The sequence below is a fragment of the Elephantulus edwardii genome, unplaced genomic scaffold (assembly GCF_000299155.1).
Source record: "Elephantulus edwardii isolate Elephantulus edwardi_28Jun2011 unplaced genomic scaffold, EleEdw1.0 scaffold00005, whole genome shotgun sequence".
NCBI lineage: Eukaryota > Metazoa > Chordata > Mammalia > Macroscelidea > Macroscelididae > Elephantulus > Elephantulus edwardii.
Window position 1 is genome coordinate 18554542 of NW_006399755.1, and position 9989 is coordinate 18564530.

The following is a 9989-nucleotide window of genomic DNA, read 5'->3' on the forward strand; positions in this document are numbered from 1 at the left end:
ACCTGGGAGCTCCACCAAACACTCTCCACCATGGGGAACTGTTAGGGCATTGACACACCAGTGGTAAAGTGTTCAGCATCATAGCAACCCCAGGTTACCTCTATATAACAAATTGACTAGTTAACATATATCCCCACTGTTTTCTTGGTTAGAAACATCCAAGAAAGAAATTTTACATTGCTAATATTCTGTATTCTAGCATCCCTCTGCCTTCTAGCCTCATAAATGGTAAAAAAATAAATTTCTGTTTGTTACAGCCATCCACTTGTGGTATTTCTGTTCTAGCATATACTGAAGAGTTACCTAGATAGATAACTAATATGTTTTTATATATAACAATGCTTTTATATATCAGCTTAAAAAATACTTTAATCTATCTATTTGCTCTCTCTATATATCTGTCCAGGGAACTCTGGTGGTCTACTGGCAAGGAGAAGCACTGCCAACCCAAAACACGTGATTCAAATCCATTAGCTACAGGAGAAAGATAGACAATCTCCTCCTCTATGATTTGCAGCCTCTGAAAACCCACTGGAAGGTCAACTCTGAGTTGATTCTACTCAATAGCATATAACAACAACATCATTTTTTTTTTCTCTCTTTCTCTCTCTACCAACTTATCTATGCATTTCTTAGAGAGGTAGTTTCTAAGAGAAATGACAACTTCATTGAGGTATCTGCCTTTGTACATTTTCAGTATTGTTTTTAATATTACTCAGAATAAATTTCATCTACATTATAGCTATTGTTGTTGTTGTTGTTGATTGCCTTTGAATCAAGCACGACTCATAGTGACCCTGTGAACAAAAGGCCTGAAGCCCCTCTACAACTGCCAACATTTATCAAAGTTCATAGAGTTTCTGGAGGCATGTTGTTTAGGAAGTAGATAGTTGTTCTATCTTGGATATTGTATAAATATTATCTTGTTCACTAAAACTCTGGTGATGGTGTCCATAAAGAGTTGCACTGCTAGCTCAAAGGCATTGCCTCTATGCGGTTGTGTGTGCCTTTGAGTCGGAACTGACTCATAGCTGACAGTGCTGTTTCAAAGGCAGTAAATTTCATGGGAGGAGGTAATCCTTCCTTTTCCTGAAGAACACCTGGTGAATTTGAACTATATGCTTTATACCACCTTTATAGGTATTTAAATCCACCAGTGTCTTCAAGGAAGAAAGATAGGCAATTTCTCCCTTGCTGATTTACAGCCTCCAAAGAGTTAAATGTGAATTTGTTGTTCTTTTGAGGTGCCATCAAGTCACTTACGATTCATAACGACCCTATAGCTATTCTCTTATCATTGACCTCAAAAACTCCTGTGGTCTCTCACACTCATATTAGTGTTTAACTTGCAGTAACTTGCAGTGCAAGCTATTAACACCTGTTGGTTATTTTCTGAAGTGTTGTAGATTTAAGTGTTAAGCATCTACTTCTAAGAAAAATCAGTCACTGAAAACCCCGTGGAGCTCAATTTTACTCTAATGCACAGAGTGGGATCTTCATGAATTGGAAATGATGTTAGTTTGATGGATTCCATTTTGTGTTCATACACACATCTGGCAACAGAACTGTCCTGTGCCAGATATTCTGGATGAGGAGATTCCAACTTGCACTTACCTAAATGCTATGAACTTGCTTTTTTATAAGAAGGTAGAAAATGGAAATGTTGTTGTAGGTGACATAAAGTCAACTATGGCTCATAGTGACCCTATGAAAAATAGATCTGAACCTTGTCTTATCCTGTTTCATCCTCATCATCTCCGATATACTTGAGCCCATTGTTACAGTAACTGTGTCAATCTATCTGATTGAGAGTCTTCCTCTCTTTGCTTATCCTACACATTTCTAAGCCTGATATGGTTCTCCCTCAGCTAGTCCTTCCTAATAACATACTCAAAATATGTGAGATAAAGATTCATCATCCTTGCCTCCAAGGAGTACTCTGGTTGTATTTTCTTCAAGACATTTGTGTTTGTGATTTTGGCTGTCCTCGGGATATTCAGTACTGTTCTCCAATACAACTCAAAGGCATTAAATATTGTGGGTACCATGGAGTTGGAACTGACTCCTAGCTGACCCTCCAGTGGGTTTTCAGTGCCATAAATCACATGGGAGGAGATCACCCATGCTTCTCCTGTGGAGCAGCTCGTGGATTTGAAGAGCTTGCCTTTGGGATTACAATGGAGCATCTTATCACTAGAATACCAGAGTTCCCTATATGCACTATTCTTCTCCAACATCATAATCCAAAGGTATTTAATACTAATGTTCAAATGGAAACTTTGTAGAGAGAATTATAGGCTAAAAGTATAAAAAAAACACCTCAAAGTGTGCTTGCAATGTAGTGTTCATGTAAGGTGCTCAACAAACTCAAATTGTGAATTTGAGGATAATTAATGAGTTCTAGATAGAGCTAGAGAAAGCAATGAAGATTGGTGATGGATTCTAGGGCTAGCAAGAGCACAGTATTATTGTGGGGGACACACTTATGGAATCAAGAGACCAGGAACTAATAGAAATGACCAAAGTTTAGGAAGTATGGCCTTTGATAGTGATATGCAGTTAATCCACAATAACCTAATGGTGAAAAATCAGGAGACTAAGTATCTCACTTTACTCTCCTCTCATTCCCTGAACCCTTTTGAATGTCTCCAATTGACCAAATCCAACTACGACCTACAGGACAAAGGAGCCCAATCATGTTCTCTTTTAAATCAGCCTCCTTGAAGACAAGAGAATGGAAATGTCCTGGAAAAGAAGCATGGAGGGTGGATCTGGATTTGGAAATATATAATAACCAGCAGAGTGCTTTAATTCAACAAGAAAGTGGAGAAAACCAGATGTCTACTCAAAAACCACCACACACAGCAGACTAGGTTGAGTTTATTACAGTATATTTGGCTGCACTAAATATCATTCATTTCACATCTGTCACACTCTTCAGAGGTTTTCTACTCTATAACAAAGCCTAGACTTTTGAAGAAGGACTTCTAGAATAGAATTTAGGTCATGTATAGGTCATGTGCTGTCTCTGAGGTTGGTCAAACTGGATGTCTCATCCTTGACAACCACTTTATAAAATACTACTTGTCTCTGTGACTTCAATGGCGTTTCTTTAATCCTAGCAGGCATCTTCCTCATTCTTCCCAGCTCAAAGTGCATACTCCAGCTACTCATGGAATCCTTATCCCTTCCAGCCAGAATTTCTACACGTTTCCCAAGTGTGTCTGTATGTGTGCTGGGAATTGAATTGTCCCTCATACCTCTCAAATATGTATTGAAATCTTACCTTTTGTACTGATAAACATGACACGTTAGGAATAGGACTCCCCTCCCCCCTTTTTTTTAAATTTTAGTGAGGTCACATAAAAATAGGTGAGTCCTAAACCTAATCAGTTCTGAGTTATTGAAAGAGATGTACAGACACAGAGACATACATTGGGGAACATAGAAGTCAAGGAAAACCAACAAGCTCTAAAGAATGTCAAAGAGTTCCACAAGAAACTGCCAAAGATGACTGGCAGATACCAGGAACCAGTAGAGAAGTTCACAGAAGGCATTGGAAAGCCTGAAACTCTGATTGGGACTTTCAGCCTTCAAAACTTTGAGAAAATAAATTTCTGTTCTTTGACACTACCCCCTTGTGATATTTCTGCTATAGCAGCACCAGCAAACTAAGAAATACAGCATAAGATTTGCTTGTCTGTTTATGACATGCTTCATGCAAGTATATTTCAGTAGAAATTTACTGAATGCCTGTTAAGCATTTAACAGATGCTTTCTGAATGTTTGAGTTCCTGGCACTATGCAGAAGATAGTGTACCAAGAGATGGAGGACTGGCTTTTACCCTTAATGTGTTTAATTTTTTCTGGGGATTAGAAAATCTTTTACTTTTCCATCTCTCCTCTGGATGATGAGAGACCTTAGGACAAAGAATCAGTTTCATTTTCTTTGTATCCCCAGTGCTTAGCAACCAATGGCACAGAGCCTTTTAGAAAATGTAAATTTTTGGAAGAGATAAAGATACAGAGAGAGGAAGGAAAAAGGAAAGAAGAGATAATTTATGTACTTACTGTGTAAAGGGAAGAAGCCTGCAGTATACATGAAGTTCATAGAGATGCATGAGTGTGTGTGTGTGTGTGTGTGTGTGTGTGTGTATGCATCTATGAGTGTGTGTGTGGGGGGGTAATGGGTATCAGGGAGCTGGTGGTGAATGTCTGCAGAGCTTGAAAGGCAGACTACTGAGAGCCCCTCTTGAGATCACTTTTCTTAACTGAATCCAGGCAGGAGAGAAGGGGCTAATTTGGATACCCAACTGAACTACTGAGTGATGCTTAGAGACGACTCTTCAAACAATTTCTGAAAGCAGGTGATTCTTGCAAATGAGGGCTTGCTGGCATATGGTATTTGGATGATATAATTTCTTTAATTGAAAGTGTTATCTTAACCAGAGAGTTTTGCAAAACCCCAAAACAAAGACATCTGTTGCTGTTTTTGTTCTTTTCCCCAGCAAACAATCTGGTGGTGAAAAATAGGCAATGACTAAATAGAACACCAGGAAAAATTGTGGATTTAAAAAAACAAACCTCTTCATCTTTTAGTGGAGACAATTAATCAAGGCACAGGGCAGGAACCCCTGAGCACAGCCTTCTGTAAGCTTTTGGACTATTATAACTCTCCTTTAATATATTAATAATTTTTAAAAAATCATTAAAGCAGAATCCTTGTGGTAAATTCATGCATTTCTCAACTATTAGGTCTATCCTCGTGGTATGGTGGTTGAATCTTAGGGTAGACAGGTGGATAACCTGCCTCCTGGACCTTTTCTCTTGATTTTCTACAAGCATTTCAAACTCAGTTCTTCAAAAATGACTCATCAGTTCTCTGGAACCTGCTTCTGAAGTTCACATTTCAGGAAGTGTTGTCTCCACCCACTCAGTCTCTCAAGCCAGAAGTCTTGTCATCTTATCTTCTATTTTGAATTGAATTGCACCCTCTAAAATATGTGGTTAAGTCCTAAACTCTGTACCCGTGGAAGCAACCTTTTATGGAAAGAGGGCCAGCCTACTTTTGTTATGCTAGTTAGGTTATACCTCATCAGAGTGGGTCCTAACCCCACTTTCTGGATGATGTCTTGCAAAAAGGGAAAGCAGTCACAGAGTTTTAGATACTCAGGATTAGACAACATGCAATGACAGTGAAAGATACATTAATAAATGCCAAGGATAATTGAAGTTCAACATCAAGAAGACAAAGATTCTCATCGGTCATTGGCAGCTCCATGATGGATAGAGACAAGATTGAGGTTATAACAATTACCGCTTCCTCGGCTACACAATCAACCCTTTTGGTACCAGCAGTCAGGAAATCAAAAGATTAATTGCACTGGGAAAATCTGCTGCCAGGGACCTCTCTAGAGAGCCTAGGAGCAATGATGTCAGTCTAGAGACTAAGGTACTCCTGATCCAGGCCATGTTTTTCACAATTACTTGTTATGCATCAGACGGCTGGACAATGACTAAAGATGACAGAAGAATAATGGATGCCTTTGAGTTGTGGTGCTGGAGAAGAGTCTTGAACATACCATGGACCACCAAGAGAACAAATAGGCTGTGATGGAGAGGGCAAAACTAAGTTTCTCTTAGGATTTCAAAGCTCTGTCTCACAGACTTTGGGCATATGGCCAGGAGGGACCAGTCCCTGGAGAAGGATATCATGCTCAGAAGGGTGGAGGAATAGCCAGGCGAAGAAGACCCTGGGTGAGATGGATTGACACAGTAACTAGAGTAATGGGAGTAGCTGTGTTGGAGTCAATGAGACAGGCTCAGGACAGGGCAGGCTTCAGTGGTGTTGTACATAGGATTGCTATGAGTTTCAGGCAACTTTACAGTACATAACCACCACCACCTGCGGCCATCAGAAACTAAAAACAAACTCACTAAAGTATCTACATGGTTGAGACCCTAATTTTGACTTTTAGCTTACAGACTTGTGAGAACAAACCTACCCACTTTGTGATATTTTGTATAGCAACAGTATAATGTTAAGGTAATCCGATTCCTGCAGAACCTGTTGTTGTTATGTGCCACAGAGTTGCCTACAACTCATAGTGACCCTATGTACATTAGCTCGGAAAGCTTCCCTATCCTGCTTCAATCTTATTATCTCTGACAGAACTAATCCCATTGCTCCAGTCACGAAGTCAATCTGTCTCATCCTGGGTCTTCCCTTCTGGCACTGTCCCTCTACCCTTTCAAGTATAATGCCCCTCTCCAAGTCCTGGTCCCTCCTGACACATCCCCAAAGTATGTGAGACAGAGCCTTAAAATCCTTACCTCCAGGGAGCAGCTTGGTTTTACCCTCTCTAGGACAGACCTCTTTGTTCTCCTGGCAGTCCTTGCTATGTTCAACATTCTTTTTCAGCACCACAATTCAAAGACATTGATCCTTCTATCACCCTTAGCTATTGTCCAACTCTCTGATGTATTGCAAGTAATTGCAAAGACCATGACCTACACAAGCTTAAATAAATACTTATTGCTTCTCCTTTGAAAAGATTCTTTACTTTGCTATCCCTTCTTCATCTTCACTACTCTTGCATTTCTGTCCATGTTACTGTAGTTGTCCCCCACCTCCATCAATCCTCTGTCTAACCTTGAAATCATCTATGACCATGACAGGAAGAAGAATCCACCTCACATAGTTAAGAGGAAGATATTAATGCAGCAACTAAAGAAATAGAATGAATAAGAGATACTGAGACACCCAGAGAGTAACAACAGTTGGAAGCCATTATCCCTTCTAGGATTAAAAGACCAAAGGAGAGAAATAGCATATTAGAGCAGAGTGAGAACTGGAACCATGGAGGAAGAGTTTCTCAGTGAGATTTACCAGAGCAGCTTATATGGATTTGGACAGAAACAAGGAAGAAATAGCACAATACTCTTTACTTACCTCCTTTCTCCTCTCTGGTACTTTCCATTGATTGAGCCCAGACCTCTTGTTCAGATGTAATATGTAGAGACATACACCTGGGGTAACAACCTACCTTCCAGAATTCAACTGCTTCACACAAGAGGCTCCAAACTGGAGACAAGAGTCTTTTAAATACAAAGGCCTGTCCACCAGGTCTTGATTGACTTAAACAGGAGGCTTCTAGCCGATAGCTGATTGTTAACTAAGTCAAAATGACCAATCAGCTTACACTTGATTGTTAACTAAACTTAGAAACATGCTTGAATGTTGATTAAACCTCACCTGACAGTTCTGTGAGGGGCCAGGGAAGGGGAGGTGCTGCAAGCTGGTCAATAACCAAGTGTATGGGCAACAGTGTCTGTCCTCCCAGCTGCCCACAGATACCTGTGCAGGGCAGGTGTAGGCTTCATGCCAGGGAGCGTGATATGGATATCATCCTATTGTTGTTGTTGTTATGTGCCATCAAGTCACCTGTGACTCATAGCAACCATTCAACAGCTCTGAACCTTGCTCTATTCTGAGCCAAACTTATTGTCTCTGACACACCTACCCCCATTATCACAGTCACTGAATCAATCCACCTCAATGAAGGTCTTGCTCTCTTGTGTTGTCCCTCCACCCTCCCAAGCATGATGTCTCTCTCCAAGGACTGTTCCTTCCTTTCAACATGCCCGAAGTATGCCAGAGAAGCTTTAGAATTCTTGCCTTCTAGGAGCAGCCTGGTTTTGCAAATGTGCAAAGAGCTGGAGTCAGAAAATCAAAAGGGCTGAACTCGCCCAGCATTTCTTAAGCTGAAGGAACTGAAGAACAAATTCAGTCCTCAAGTTGCAATACTTAAGGATGCTTTGGGCAGAATATTAAATGATTCAGGAAGCACTAAAAGGATATGGAAGTAGTAAACAGTCACCATACCAAAAGGAATTGGCTGACATGGAAGAATTTCATGAAACAATGTATGACCAAGAGCCTGTAGTGATGAAGGAATAACTTCAAGCAAGCTACTCTGAAAGAACTGGCAAAAAACTAAGCCCCAGGAATTGACGATATACCAGTTGACACATATCAACAGATGCTGCCCTGGATCTGTAAGTTGTGTCAAGAAATCTGAAGGACAATCACCTGGTCAACTGACTAGAAGAGACCATCCATGAACAAAGCAAAAGGTCATTACAAAGACAGAGGAGAAAGAAAAAAAAATCAAAATGGATGTCAGAAGAGACTCTGAATATTGGACTGGAGCATTGGGAAGCCAAAGCAAAGGAAAAGATGCCAAAGTAAACAGGCTGAGCAGAAGACTTCAAAGAGCAGTCAAGAAGAAAAAGCAAAGCATTATAATGTAATGTACAGAGAGCTGGAAGTGGAGAATAAAAAGGGAAAAACTCGCTCTGTGTTCCTCAAGCTCAGAGAACTGAGAAATAAAATTATGCCTCAAATCACAATATTGAAAGATGCAATGGGAAATATATTGAATGACCCAGAAAGCAACCAAGGATGATGGAGGGAATACATAGAATCACTATATCAGAAAGAACTGATTGACAATGAAGAATTTCAGGAAGTACCATACGAACAGGAGCCAGTGCTAACGAAGAAGGAAACAGAAGCTACATTGAAGGCATTGGCAAAAAATAAGGCCTCAGGAATTGATGGGATACCAATTGACTTGTTTCAATTAACAAATGCAGCCTTGGATGCACTCACCAATCTATGCCAGGAAGTTTGGAGGATGGCTGTCTGGCTAATGGATTAGAACTGGTCCATATTGTTCCCATTCCAAGAAAGGTGATCCAACTGAATGTGTAAACCAACAATATCATTCACATGTTGCCGCACACTTTTAAAAATTACTACTGTGCTTAGAAACACATTTGCCTTCATTTGCGGCAACGTACTAATATCACATGCAAGCCAAATACTGCTGAAGATCATTCAAAACTGGCTGGAACAGTACATAGATAGGAAACTTCCAGAGGTTCCAGCAGGATTTAGAAGAGACTGTGGCACCAGGGATGCCATTGCTGAGGTCAGATAGATCCTGGCTAAAGTAGAGAATACCTGTAGAATATCTCTTTGTGCTATATTGACTATGCAAAGACATCTGACTATGTGGATTATAACAAGTTGTGGCTGACATTGAAAAGAATGGGAGTCCCAGAGCACTTAATTGTGCTCATGAGGAACCTATACCTGGACCAGGAGGCTGTTGTGCAAACAGAGCAGGGGAACACTTTATGGTTTAAAATTGAGAAGAGAGTGCATCAAGGTTGTATTCTCTCTCTATATCTATTTAATCTGTATGCTGAGCAAATTATTTGAGAAACTGGATTCTTTTTCAAATTTAAATTTACTATTAATTTCAGTAAAAATTTACAGAGACTTTGGATTTCCATTCATTTATTGTTGCACTTTTCTCCCCTCCCAACCCTCCCCCCTAGTACACTAACAACCCTCTTGGAAAAGTAAAAGACAAAATCTTTCATTGTTTTACAAACCCTCCCCCAGGTCCACTCCACCATGTAGCCTTTGCTCAAGAACTCCTCTCACGACAAAAATACCTAATCACATATCCCTTTTAAACGGTTTTCTCCCTCATCTGTTTCAATGCAGTATACATTATTGAACCCATCTTTCTCAGTCTCTCCCCAGCCCAGAGGTCAGTCTTGTTTTACAACAGTGGCACCAGGCCATATTTGTCCTTTTGTGACTGAGATACTTCACTCAACACAATGTCCTCCAGGGTCACCCATTTTTAATAATATTGCATAAGTTCCTTGTTTTTCAATGCAGCATAGTATTCCATTGTGTGACTATCCCACAGCTTCTCTATCCTATTGTTTGTTGATGGGCACTTGGGTTGTTTACAACTCCTTGCTATTGTGAGCAAAGCTGCATATCTCTGCTTGGATGTCAGTTATGGTCTCTTCGGGGAATAGTCCCAGTAGTGGAATTGCTGGGTCAAATGGTATCTCTATTTGCAACTTTTTGAGAAAGCGCCATACTGCTTTCCACAGGGGTT